We start from the raw sequence: 15625 nt of genomic DNA on the forward strand, positions 1-15625 counted from the left end.
ATGAAAGAATAGAACTTTAGTTGTTAATTAATGATAAATGTAGAAATATAAACATAGGATAAAATAGAAGCATAACATAAGGTAAGTATAAAAGGTAAATTCTCATACCTCAATTTGATGAATATGAATCTTCAAATCAACAAATTAGATACTTTCTTAGAAATTGTAAGGCTATCTCCTTCTAGACAAATTGAAAAAAAAAAAAAATTTACCACACCATTTAGATTAAACTATCTTCATGCAATGAACACAACTCAACAAGTATCGACAATATGCCATAAACTAATTTGGTTGTGCCATGATAATGTATTTTAGAAATAAAAGAAAGAGTGGAGGAAGAGAATAGCAAGATAAGAGGAATTGGGAGAGGAAATAAGGAAGTATATTTTATTCACTTGAATGCATAATGCTTTGTACATAGCCTTTATTTATAGGCCTTCAACCATTAAAGTCTACCCTCAATGTTGCAAATGCATATAGAAAACATAATAGTGTAGTTTGTAATTTTTGAAAGTTATGAGGTGTTAACTATGAAAAACTTCTTCTAAATCATTCATTGAAAAGCTATGAGAAATAAAGAATCCTAAAAATTATGAATTATGAGCATTCGCTCATAGAATCATATAATATTTATTATAATGTTTATGTATTTTTTAAATTTCTATCTTATTTTAAAGTTTTTGTTATATAAGTCTTTATATGAAAATTTTTAAAATTTTGAATATGTAAGTAGGAAAAAATAATATTTCAAACATACATGAATTAAAAACCATGAATTAGAATTTTTTTCCCAAAATAATGAATTAGGGATTTATTAATATAACAAGAGATAAAGTAATATAATTTATTAATTTTAATACTTTGTAAATAACAATAATCTTAAAAATTTGGGAGAATTTTAGTTAAGGATAAAGGAAGAGACTTAATTACTAATAGGTCCCAAAAAATTTTGAAACTTCAGTTCAGTGTAGGGGAGAAATTAAAAGTCAAAATAATTTCAATGGTGAAAAGATCAAAATACCCTTCACTTGTTATATAGAATCACTAATTATTAATTTTCTTACTTCACTTGTTAATTTACTAATATAAGTTACAAATTACATGAGTTGACATGTCAATAATTATATAAGACTTGACATCTATTGTTCAATCATAAGAAACAATATCAATTGTTAAATTACTAACTTTACTTATTAATTTACTAACATCAGTTGTAAATTACTTAAAGGTCTTGTAATTTATTAATATCAATTGTAAATTACTAACATGTCTTATAATTTATAACTGATATTAGTAAATTAATAAGTAAAGTTAGTAAATTAACAACTCATGTTACTAATTATCTAATAAATGAATGTAATTTATAAGTAATATTAGTAATGACTAGTAATTACGCATAACAAGTGAAGGGTATTTTGATTTTTTTTACCATTAAAATTATTTTGACTTTTTGCCACTAGACTGACCTAAAGTTTTAGAATTTTTTGGACCCATCATAATTAAGTCTCTTCCTTACTCCTTAACGAAAGTTTTCCCTAAAAATTTCTTTAAAATAGGAGAAGAGAGAAGACAATTAGATTGTGGGGTTAAATTTGTAATTTTAAATTTTTAGTTTGATTTTGATTAATATAATAAATCTTTTTAATTCATAAATAGAATATTTCTAACAAGGGTTAATAAGTATCCTACACCCTATACTATTGCGCAAATTGTAACATCCTAGGAAAATTTAACTCTAATTAACTAAGTTTAATTTTGTTAATTGAGTAATTTAATATGGTGTGTGGCTAGACAGGTATAATAAGTGTATTTGATTGTGATTTAAACTCTAATTATGAGTTTGAAATGAAGTCAAGCTACTCAGGCATTGAAAGGGTGAGAAAAGCTGAAGGGTCTTTATGTCACATGCCACGACATGCAGCATGTTTGTCATGGCATACAATTGACAAAGTGACAGGAGAACTTGTCTGTGCCATGCATTGTGTGTAACATCATCTCGACATTACTAAATACATAGAATACAAGACGTGGAACACCATTATGAAAACCATGACTAATCAAATTCCTTAAAAATAGTTATCATAAGACAAGAGTTATGAAAAAGTTTAAGAAATAAGGATCCAAAGAAAACCCTTTTGAAAAGGCGTTTGAGCTCAAACTATAGTTTAAAATAAAATATACAAGATAACATAAGTATGAAAACCAAAAACAACCCTTAAAAATATAATTGGAACAATATGAAAAATTTTAGAAATTTGCCTCATCTACCGAGGCATAGACCTCACCCACCGTGGTAGATGGCATAGAGTAACTACATCCCTCTCTGTATATTGCACCACAGCACACTCCTACTGTCACGATATCACTCCTAACTAACGTTTAGAGTGTACCATTTCATTATCTGATATCCGATTCGAGCAATTCAAGAATCTACCCATAACTCTTAGTGCAACCTAGCGACTGGCATTGACCTCACAACCAAATATTAATCTTATTGAAAGTTAAATACTCGAATTCAAAATTATGTCCAAACTCAAATACCAATAACTATAGAACAACTTGAACTAACTCAAATGGATCACAAACAACCTATTTGTACAGCTAAATTACAACAATATCATTTCACACAAAATTTGGCCACTAAACCCCAAATTAGCATAAATTCAAAAAGGGTAATAACTATTCAATAATCATTCAACTAGCCATACAAACACATGAGTCAATACAAAATCAATACTTGCATTAGTATCTCAATCTCTCATAACCATTACATTATAATTACAACATTCCAAGCTAAGATACCCATAATTTACAACAAAATTCATGTAAGTGACAACAAAAATGGCTTTATGATCTTAAGTTGGCATAAATATATATAATTCATTATAAAACCAAAAGAAAGAGAAAAGATTATACAAATACTAGTCCCCTCAATGCCCAGTACCTTCCCTTTGCTCTTATCAGAGCCTTCACTTGAAATATGTAACTACAGGGTGAGTTGTGAACTTAGTAATTAAATAATCTAATCAAACTATTCGTGCATAAGAACAGATAGTGAGTATGTGAAGTAGCACTTAAAACACATAGAACAAGTTACATATTCAAACATATAGCTATAGAATGATATGCATGATTAACACACAACCTTATATCCTCCTTATATTTTCTAACTGTAGGTTGATAACTCAAAATGACCAAATCCATATAATTGGACTAGTCCAAGCTCACTATTCATAGGAGGCAACCCTGGCCAAGAGCATCTGCACCCATTATGGACCATAGATTTTCCCTGTCCATGAATACTTGGGGTGTCAATGCCCAATCTATATCACATAGTACTGGGACTTTCAAACAATACAGAATTGTGCATCGGGGCCTCCATGGTGCTAGTGTACCATATAAATTTCCAAAAATAGTCCCTAACACTATACTAGGGTAAACTCTCACCCTCTCATAATGATCATGCTAAACATATGCTCAATGATTTCACCGATAACCATAACATACAATTTCCACTTAAATCATAAAATTTCGCAAATAATTATATTTGAATATAAGGCTCAGTCTTTAAAACCATAATGTTCAAAGCCTCATTTTCCATTCCACTCCATATAAATCTTCTAGATCATAATTATTTCATATTAATACTATACTAGTGCAAAATAAGAGTATTAACTTTAATAACTACCACATACCCATCCAAACATATAAAATGAGAGTTTAGACAACCGATATCCTTAACCTTTTTATCCCTAAAAAAGTTACCATGGTCAAACAATGGCCCTACATGTGTCCATTAGCGTAAAAATGCCTAATTAATATTTAATTTACAAGATTAAACATTTAATCATCAATCCGCACACTAATTAACCCATTTTTTAACACAATTTTGAGTATCTATTATATCCAAAACCTTAATTTAGCACCATCAATTCTCCCTTACTAATCCCATTTAATACGTAAATGCACTAATAACCTTAAAGATCTACCCACATTACTCTTAAACTCCTAATTTCCACCTAGGTTTGTCCAAACCTTACCAAAAAAAATTCAAATCACTACATAATTCATAAACTTAGGTTTCAAGGCTTGATTTAACTTCTGAAGACCTTAACTAAGGTAATGGGTTCGGTTATTACCTAAGAAAAATAGAACTCAAGCCCCACATTACCCCAAACCTTTAGAAATTTATGTAGAGAGAGAGAGAGATGTAGGAAGCTTATCCAAGAATAAATATTGTCCCAAATGCTTCTAAATAGCTCTTAATGTCAAGCCCTAGTAGCCATGAGTCTTTCTTTTATTGCTCCTTTGATCTCTCTCTTTCTCTTTTCTAAAATCAGATGCATTTCGCATCTAATAAATGCTAGAATTTGGCCGTGCACTGCAGCACAAGCATAGCAAGTGTCACATGTTAATATGGCCTCCTGCTTGAGCTCAGTTGACCCGTATACCATTATAGCTTATTTCTCAAGTTTTCCAAGGCTTTAAAAGACTTATTAGTGTTCCAAAAATATCATTAGTTCATAAATCACTTAATTTGACCAGATTACCCTCACACTGAAAATTCCAAGGTTTAAAAGTTAGGATATTACAATTCTCCCTTCTTTTTAGGAATTTTGCCCTCAATTTTTAAAATCTCACACAATTACGCACCTATAAGAATGGATGCGGGTACAATTTCCTCATCTTGTCCTCAGTCTCCCAAGTCACATCACCGAGAGTTATGCCCAAAAGACTTTAACCAAACATATAGTCTTATTTCTTAACTATTGATCTTTCATGTCCATAATCTTCTTTGGTTTAGCTCGATAGTTTATATTTTCTTGCAATTCAACATCTTTTGACTCAATAACATGAGAAGGATCTGGTGATATTTCTTGAGCTGACTTGTGTGAAAAACATTATGAACACTTGACAAACTAGGTGGTAAAGCAATTCGATAGGTCGTAGGTCCTAACTTCTCCAAAATCTCAAAGGGACCAATGAATCTAGGAGTTAATTTTTTAGCTTTTATTGATCTCCTAATACCATTCATCATTGTGACCCTAAAAAACACATGGTCTTCCACTAAGAATTCCAACGACCTCTTATGTCAATCTGCATAGCTTTTCTGTCGACTTTGAACTCCTAACAACTTATGCTTAATCATTTGGATCTTTTGGGTGGTTTGATACTTTAAATCAGGACCTAATAAATTTCTCTCACTCAATTTCATCCAGTATAGAGGTGATCGACATTTTCTCCCATATAAAGCCTCATACAAAACCATCCCAATGCTAGAGTGATAATTGTTATTGCAGGAAAACTCCACCAACAAGATATAAGTATCCCAACTACTCTAGTACACAGGCTCGTAAAATATCTTTTAATGTACAGATAGTCTTCTCAATTTGGCTATCCGTCTGTGGATGATAGTCCATACTAAATCTCAATCTAGTTCCCATTACTCTCTGCAATGCTCTCCAAAAGTTTGATATAAACCTTGGATCATGATTAGAGACAATATTTTTTAGTACTTCATGAAGTCTTACAATCTCATGCGTATAGGCCTTGGCATACTTCTCCAGTGAATAAGTTATCTTAACTGCAAGGAAATGTGCTGATTTGGTCAAACAATCCATAATCACCCATATTGCGTCATAGTTCGACTGAGTTCTAGGCAAACCAGTGATAAAATTTATGGATATGCTATCCCATTTCTATTCAAGAATCTTGAATGGTTATAATATACCACCCAGCCTCTAGTGCTCAATCTTGACCTTTTAACATGTTAAACATTAAGTCACAAACTCTGTCACATCCTTCTTCATTCTTGGCCACCACTACATTTGCTTTATATTCTAATATATCTTGGTGACACTAGGATGAATAGTGTACTTGTTACGGTGTTCTTCTTCTAGGATCATCTTCTTTATTTCCTCATCACTTAGTACATAGAACCAATCTCAAGTGATTGTTGTTTGTATGTTGTTCAAGTGTATTTTAGGGCTAAAATACTAATGCAAATGTAAGGATGTTCACTTGATTACAACTGTGAATGTGTGTGTTAAAATGCAATGCTAAAACCCCCTTCTATTTTTGGTATTAAAGGGGTTAAGGAGTAAAACTTTGATATAGTAGTGTGTATGTGCATGTAAGTGGTGTGTTATATAGGTAGTCATAAGTTCTATGAGTATGGTCTGGGTGTTATGAATGGAATTTGGCACATGTATGGGGTTTTAGATACCCTATTAGTTGTGAAAAGTAAGAAAAATTGTGAAAATGTGTTTAAGTGTCCAATTTTCTTATGTAACTTAATTTAGAAGTAAAACATATGCTATTAGCTAGTTTATAAAAAGAGCTTTATGTAAATACCTAGATTATCTCATTTGGACGTCAGACGGAGAAATGAGGCAAGCTAAAAGTTGCTTAGAATTGTTGTCAAATGATAGCAGAAATGCTATCTGATAACTTGTAACATGCCTTAGTGCATGGCATCTATACTGTGGCCCGTGGCACAGAGAGTAGGAAGTCATGGCACATGTGCACAAGCCACGGTGCACTGCTCTGTTCTTTAGACTGTGATATTGTTTTCACCTATTTTTAAACCATTTCACACTTTTAAAGTATCTTATGCTTCTAAAATATTATTTTGCTCTGATTAAAAGTATAATAAGTGATTTTGATTTTTTAAAGCTATGACAACTTGGAATCCCATTTCTATAAATTACAAACTTGATAATCTTTATTAAGGTAGACCATTGATTACTTGGATTTATTAGCTAAGTATGATTAGATAAGGAAAATATTATACAAATAGCATCTTGAATCCTAAACTCTTGAAATGTGTAAAAACTACCCTAAAGTTTTAAATTTTGAGCTCTTGAAACCCTGTAGTTAAATTGGAGAAAACAGCTGTTATTTTTAAGGTTAACATGATGCCACATCAATTTGTGACTAGGTCCCAAAACTATAAAAGTAATGGTTGTTTTTCCAACTTAAAGGTGAGGTTTCAAGCATTTGAAATTTAAAAATTGAAGTTACTTTTTGTACATTTCAAAAGTTCATAATCCAAGATGCTATTCGCGTAATAGTTTTAGGTTTAAGATGCTTATTAACCCTTCTAGCAATGTTAAAATATGGACTAAAGTGTATGTTTTAAAAACATGAGGGATGTCTCTATAATTTTAACAAACTTAAAAGGTCATAATATTTTACTCTTTAAAGCATGCAAGGTCTCTAGCTTTTTTCTGGTTCTTTGATTTCTGAATTTGATTTTGGCTCCTTTTGCCTATATGTTCTGGATGTTCTTGTGGCTATTAGTCTATCTTGATATATCTGTTGCCTTGTCGCAACCTTGACTCTCTCTCTCTCTCTCTCTCTCTCTCTCTCTCTCTCTCTCTAGTTCTCCCTTGTGATGGTATTGTTTTCTTATGGCTATTTCAATTTCGTAGTGTAACTCAAAGAGTTGTGATCACCAACTTCTTTTTTTTTTTTTACTAGGATCAACAAGAAGACAATTCATATCACAATTACTAAGCATGCTTCAGTAGTATGTTGTTGGTTAAGAATCTCCACTTTTATGCACAAACATTTCCTTGATAAACTCTCGATTGGTCTTAGTGTCCAATGGTGCAATTGATTCTCACCGGCAGCTACGTTGCAAATCAATGTTGGTCATAGATGCCTTGTATATCAATTAAATCACTCTTCTTTTGTCCCTAAGGCTCTTAGACAATTTCTTTTGAATCCTTGTAATACCTTTGTTGGTTTTTCGAACTATATGGATAGGAAGAAATTGAAATTGTCTACATATAGGCTATAGATGAGGAGAAACGTTTCTTTATATCACAAATTTTATTTAAATAATCACAACTTTTCTTTTTAAAATCACAAAAATAAAATAGAAAAATTATAAATTTACATTTCAAATTCCATCCTGATATTCCTTCTTAAATAATCAGAACTTTAGGAATATCAAGTTGAAATCAAACTTTTAATTTTTTTATTGCATTTTTGCGATTTTAAGAAGAAAAGTTGTGATTATTTAAATAAAATTTGTGATTGACACTTGTTATTTGTTACACTTTAGCAATATAATGAATCAAAAATAATTTAGTCATTTATATTAATTTATTAATAATAGAAAAGCCCCTAAAGACTTTAGTGTAATTATGTCTTTTTGAAGGATCAAATTATCATTTATGTAATTCAGGAAGATTTTATTGTCATTTTTTAAGGAGTATTAAATTTAATTGTAACAATTTAATTTAGAAATCTTTACTTTTAAATAATTGAGTCAATATAATTCTTTAAAAATATTTAATTTTAAAAATTAAATCAATGTAATTTTAAAAAATGGTTACTTTTAGATAATTATTCGATTTTGCCAAGAATGCGCTGTCTCAATTTCTGGTTTTCAAAAGAAGTGAAGTTATTAACTTGTTACGGTTCATGGGCAGTAATTTAACTTTGTTTTAATTTTCTTTTTTTTTTTCCCATCTCCTTGTTATATATCAAAAAAGTAAAAATTATTTTAAGGTCTCACTCAAAATAAATAATTACACTCAAGTTCATTGACAACTGATGTTAAATATGTTAGCATTTTTCTAAATTCAGTTGTCAATAAATCTATGAGTAATTAATTGTTTTGAATAAAACTTTTATAGAATTCTCTCCAAAAAAAAAAAAGCTCTCAAATAATATATTTTTATTAGTAATGGTTAAATACAACACATGACATGTGGTTAAATAAAATATAATTAAGAGCAATATAGTATTTTTAAAATTATATTTTGATATTTAATCTTTTTAAATAATAACTATTTTTAAGATCTTTAATAAATAATTTTTCCTAGAACCTTCGTTATTATTTTCCCTTTAGAATTTGTATACATACAGTACACTTGCCAACTTCGAAGCATCATTTTAAACAAAATAAACTTCAAATATACCGACGTATTTATATTAGCAAAAACATTCTTATGAAGTTCAATCTGGTCCGAGAAAATAAAGCAATATATGAGACTTGCCAAATTCACTACATACAAAGCCATGGCAAGCATTCAATAATTTTCCTCACCTATAATACAATCACAAAAAGTTTGGAATATCAAAAGACAAAAAGCCTCAGGGAGAATGATGCTTATTTTCCACAGTTGAAACCATGACAAACAGATAGAACTATTATGAGGATCAGTGCTATTAAGATTCCCAATACAATCAGCTTGATCTTCATGTTTTGCAGCCACATCTTCCTCCGTATTTTGGTCCCCGAGTTCCTAAAGTCTTGTGCCTGAAATGAAACCATACAAACCATGACAAGGTTACATTTCTTTCTATCATTTGCGCCCAGTATCCTATACCTGTCCCACAACAAGCTGAAGAAACGGGCACATACTAATCCAGATCAAGCATTCACAGACCCTTCCAAGTGTTAGGCTCTGACACCAAGTTTTAACACCACTGCATTTTCAAGGTTCGAACTTGAAATTACTGATTAAGCTAGAACAATCCCTTATTAGTTGATTTGAAGCTTAGTGGCAGTTACATTTTTTTTCTTAGATAAACATAATTTTGAGTCCCTATACTTTACTCATATTTTGCTTTTGGTTCCTATACCTTTTTTTTCAGTGTTTTAAGTCCCTACACTTTGACATTCATTGTTTTGGGTTCTTCCAAGGTCCATATACTTTGCTCGTGGAGAGATCGAAAATAATGAAAAATAAAGGTGTAGGGACCTAAAACACCGAAAAAAAATATAAGGACCAAAAGCAAAACGTGAGTAAAGTACAGGGATTAAAAGTTATGTTTACCTTTTTTCCTTTGTGGTTACATCAGGAAGATTTGAATTCTTACCCTTCACCCACACCCAGCCCCACCTGACCTTTGCCACCTAAACTAGCCCAAATAGCACTCCAACAGAAACAAAAAGTTGGAAATTGATGGCAGAACAAATTCAGTCAGGAGACTTGGGATGTCATTATAAATGATTCGTGATTCCCTTCAATATTTTGTAGTATCTATTATAACGTTCTTCACAATAATTTCTATCCTTAGTTTTATTACTTTGAAATAAATTATACAAATGCCTTCTGAATTTTACTAAAATTATGTGGACATTAGCTTTATTTTTAGAACCTAAACAAACTTCTGTTAAATACAGAAGACAAATGACACATGGACAAATCTCCCACCTATACAAACTCACCCCAAAAAGAAAAATTAATTACACAAAAACTCTATTTGAGTTTTACTTAAGGTAAAAGACTTTTCTTTTATTTTCAAGGAAGGTTTCTGCATATTGAGAGAGAGAGAGAGTAATGATCCTAACCATGTATGGAAGTTTCATGAACACAACCATTCAAGCACAAAATAACAGGGCTACTGCATATGCAAGCAGTTTCCTGCACCAACCTGGTGATTAAGGTTCTCAGTCTTGTCCACCAGAAGCTCTATTTTTTCCCCCCTGTCTAGAACCTGGAATCAATTATTAAAACCTCTCAATATCATCTGATAAAATGACATCATCCATAAGTCACCATTCAAGGATATATTACTAAGAAAAATAAAATTGCATTTTTCTTTTTTTCCATTCTGAGATCTCTGCTTATCTACATAGCACACATGGTTGGATTATCACAGGTGTCATAATGACACAGAATAAAAATGAAATGATAGGAATGCAATGGAATATAATCGTTGGGTAGAAAAATTAACTGCTAGAAAACATTTTTCATCTCAAATTTTAATATCAGCTCAGAAACAAAAAAAAATGGAATTTGAAATTCAATTTTCAGAAAGTACAGTTCAACCAAGGACAATCAGAATCACAGAACAGAAATAAATAACTTCAGCAGCTCCTATCATTCAATGATAACTTCAAAACATCTATAAAAAATAATGATGATGATGACGAAGTGAATGCATTTTCTTCGAGAAAAAAATAAACAAGTCACTAATTGTTGAACGCGATCTCTTAATTAATAATATTCCTAAAAGCTTGATAAACGATAGAGCACATGGCGTCTTGCAATCCATGTAGCCGACCCCACCTAGTGGGATAAAGGCTTGTTGTTGTTGTTGTATATTCAATGACTGCAAGCATCCCTACATTTGAAGGGAAATATCAAAAGAGCAATCCAATGATATCTGCACATGCTCCTTGGAATCATGTGAGTCCCAGAACAAAAACATGAACCTCAAATGCTGGAAACAAACGTTACAAGAGTTAAAATTAGGTAAATGATAGTCTTTGAATATAAAGGATAGCTAGAAAGCATTTAAGAACTAGGAGAATTATAATTTTGAAGATACAGGGATGGAAGCGTATGGTAGTAACTGAACTTAGTAGAGTTGTCAAGACAAATGATGGAAATGAACAAAAATGTGTAAGGATTAGGGGGGGGGGAAGAATCAACTTACAAATGCATAGTAGTGAAGTAAGGAATGTTGATAGGGTAAAAATAAATTATTACAAAACATGTATAAAATATCAAGAATAAATGGGTATCTAATCAATTAATTTCTTCAAGTGATGGACAATAAGGTCCACAGGGATGAAACTTGTTTGTCCTTCATTATTAGATACAGAGATTTGAGAAGGAATTAGCATAAAAAGATAAATATATCTTCTAGGAAATCGTTGGTTGAAGTTCAGAAGAGAACAAAATGATGATAATACAAATGCATGAAAATGATCATGCTTGAGATCTGAACTGCAATCCAAAACTTACAATGAATATACAAGCCGACATATACACAACTGTTGATATGGTAGTAAGAGAGCAGAATCGTATTATGCAGAGTGAGATAGAATCACATTGAAATTCAGTAATTTCTCAACAGTGGCTAGCAATAAGCATGATTAAAACGAAGAAAAAAAGGGTGCCCCAAGTTAAAAACGATGATCATTCATGGATGCATGATCAAGCAAGGAAAATGTGCTTTGACTGCACTCTGTTATGCAAGCTAACCTTGTCAACTTATATGGTACTATTATCATGTACTAAAGCAGCTACATAGTTCATCTGTAATTTTGTACCTTTTCAATATTCTCCATCATGACACCTTTAACTTCTGAAACCTGAGCTTTCACCTTTGCAAGTTGCTGATCTCTTCAGGATGATCAACACAGTACTGCATATGTTCCTTCAATTTTGGACTGAAGAAAAGAGCACAGTACATAATAAGCTAATAAGGTATACTAAATCCATCAAATTTAACTATCTTACAAAGAAATAAAATACCCAAACTCCTTGTTAAGGCTGTTGGCAGCAGCAGTAGCAGCCTTTCCACCACCATATATTGACACAAAATCATCCTTGACACGCTCTAAAAATGCCATGGGTACCTGTCTTCCAATTGATTCATCTGCTACAATACAGAATGCTACAAGAAACAAAACATCGGAATGTCAGATATTTATCAACATAATTCAGAATTTCCAAGATTAGCCTCCAGAAAGAAGAAGAATATTTCAACAAGAAAGGTGAACCATAGGATTTCTAAATGACACAACACACTAAATGGTTACATTAATATATTAATATTGAGAAGAATTATTGTCTTCCATGAAGCACACTGTATTATATTCAGTGTGGGGGTAGCAGTAAATTTTGGGTGGAATAGCTTTACTTCAATTTGCACAAAAATAAAAAATACGGAGATTAATATGTCTAAATGGATTAATATTTCTAAAGGAGATTAACATGTCTAAAGGTTACCTCAATTTGTGGGAAAAAATATTAACTTCAACGCATAGATGCAAGGTTAGTCTTACTAATTTAGTTCTGGAAACCCTTGGTTATGGAGACTCTGAAAGCATCAATTCTGAAATGTATGGGTGCAAAATCAATAGCAACAAAGTAGTTGTTTGAGAAAGGTAATTTTCACAAACTCATGATGTTGTCAACCGAATTTCACTCCTCTAGGATGATAAGATCAAGAAAATAAGTTTTAAGAAATAATAGACAACCTAATTATTGATTCTGAACTCTATGAGTAATTCCATAGTCATCAGATCAAGATCTCCAATTCACATTAAAGGAAGTTCATGTTTGATGCTTAACAGGCCAAAGGGTTATAAAATAAAATTTGGACAGTAAGACAAAACACAATCATGTCACTTCCACGGAATATAGATCAATTCAATGAGCTTCCAGCTTTTGATAAACGTGCTTCAGTTTTCATATTATTTTACCACTAAAAAATATGGGTAAATAATCTAATAAGACCAATGTAAAATATCTTAAAGCTGCAAGAACCAACAAGGAAGGGCAATAAATGAACATTGTGGATATTCCTGTTCATCCAAGACATTGTTCAAGCATGCTAGAAGTGTTTAGTTTTCGAAGTTCATACACAAATAGATTCATATCCTTGGAAAATGTGGACTAAACTGATCTGATAGCGAATATTCCATCATCGGACTATACTTTATTTCTCCAAACTATAAATCTCGATTACAAAATTAACATTTGACATTGGAAGCACATATTCCATCAATTTGAATTAGATCAAAGGCTTACGACATAAAGGCAATAGATGACAATCCATACATTTGAATTTACTCCGTGCATCGTCCCAAGACAAAAAGAAATAAACGAAAATGATCTTGCAAGGGGGAAAAAAACAAACGAAAATAAAGAAAAGCAGCATAGATGGATCAAATCAGTTCTGCTTTCTTAGTACAAATAAAATTCGAAACTCAAATCAGACCCACCAAGCGAAATAATCAGTACCAAAGCAAGATCGGTGTACAAGCAATCAAACGCAATAATAATAGACTTTCTGGGCTGAGAGAAATTTATCCAAATCAAAAAGCAAATCCCCCAGTAACACTTTTTCTCTTCATCAGCATCGGCAAGTCCTTGCCTAGAGGAATAAATACTTACTGAAGCCATTATCAACGAGATAATTGAAAGTGTGGCCATCGCAGTTGTAAGTGAACTTGTTGTTGGTAGCAGGAAGCTTCTGGAGGCACTGAAAGGCGATGGAATTGAAGTTACCACTGAATTCAGTGTAGTCTGCAAGAATCACAGTTCCCCGAGCAACGAAGGCATAGATCAAAGGCTTCTGGTTATGACCCATCTCCTTGTTCTAACTCTTGTCTATGAATTAAGTATATGCTGGTTCTTGCCCGGTATATCAAAGAGAGAGATCTGGGAACAGTTTTTGCTCCTGCTATGTCTTCACCATCACTCCCTCTCTTGTTCCTTTTCTAGAGAGAGAAAGTAGAGAGAGCGGAAAAATAAGAGGGTTAAGTCAGTTTAAAAAGGACAAAGAAACCCATAGTTGCGTTTATTGTCTCGGAGAGAGAGATAGAGAGTTGGCAACAGTGTCATGAAAACCGGTTGGAAAATTGCCGGTTTCCTGCTATGGGAGTTGGGATGGGTCTAGAGCTGAGAGAACAGATAGACCCGATTCTAAAAATCTGATCCTCGTAGATTTAACTCTTTAAAGCTTGAGCCTTAAAATTATATTTTTTATTTTTAATTTCATATTTTAAATACAGTTTTTATGTGAAGGGTTTAAAGTTGGACCTACAAACTTTATTTTAAAAAATAAAAAAATTAAAATAAAATAAAGCATTATAAATTAATTAAAATATTTTAAAATTTTAAAAAATAAAATTTTTAAAATTTTTTAAAAATTAAACAACACACATTTAGAAGTCTAGTAATAAAATTTAAATCTTAGTTAAAAAACAGTTAATTTTTTATAAATACGCAAAATAATAATTATAAAAAAATAAAAAAATATTATAAAATTTATACTATACATGATATTTATTAAATTATATAAATTAATTTTAAAATAAATTAAAATTAATAATAATATAAGCGTGTAGGATCAGATGAACAGATCATTGGCTTCAAACATGTATTCCCCTCCAAGCCCGACCCTTATTCCTGGCTCTAGATAGGTTTAGATTTAACCGGATGAACCAGCTCGATTTTAATAACATTATTTTTTTATTCATAGTTTTAAATTATAATTTATACATATATATTTATATCTAATATGAAATACAAAAAAATGTATATGAATTATATATGTATATATAAAGTTATAAACCAAGCACTCCCTCTGTTAAAAAATATAAAGTATTTTTAACTGAATCTCACCCCTCAATAAAATAATTACCTACTTTTTAATTAACCCTATCTTTACATATTTACTTCTTTTAAACACTCTATAATAAATATAAAGTCATTATTAATAAGAGCACTTTTGAAAAAAAAAAAGCAATGATTACACCTCGAAGGACTAAAAATACCTTACATATTTTAATATTCAACTCCTCAAAAAAACCTCACATTTTTAAATAGAGGGAGTATATATTTTTTAAATTAAAATGATATAATGTTGATGGATATTATCTTTCTTTTAGTATCTATTATTTTGTTTAAAATTTAAACATTCATTTTTGTTAGCATGATTATTTCATATTTCAAACTATAATTTAATCATTGAACTGTGAATCAATACCTACAAAATTAGCGACAACCTAAGAAAAGAAAATATAAAAGAAAATGAAAGAAAATCATTATCCATACGCATAATATGTTATTAGAACACTTTATTTTTTGAGAAAATGATAATAAAATTCGTCTAAAATATATAAATGACAATTTAATCTCTT

The 15625-nt window shown here is 31.0% G+C and overlaps 1 pseudogene; it reads right to left on the reverse strand.

The window, feature by feature from the left end:
* Positions 1-8917: 8917 nt before the first annotated feature.
* Positions 8918-14370, reverse strand: LOC129306224 (vesicle-associated membrane protein 721-like; annotated as a pseudogene).
* Between the last annotated feature and the right edge of the window lie 1255 nt (positions 14371-15625).

This window comes from Prosopis cineraria, unplaced genomic scaffold (genome assembly GCF_029017545.1).
Source record: "Prosopis cineraria cultivar Desert tree isolate PC_DT_omini unplaced genomic scaffold, ASM2901754v1 PC3, whole genome shotgun sequence".
In the NCBI taxonomy this organism is placed as follows: Eukaryota; Viridiplantae; Streptophyta; class Magnoliopsida; order Fabales; family Fabaceae; genus Prosopis; species Prosopis cineraria.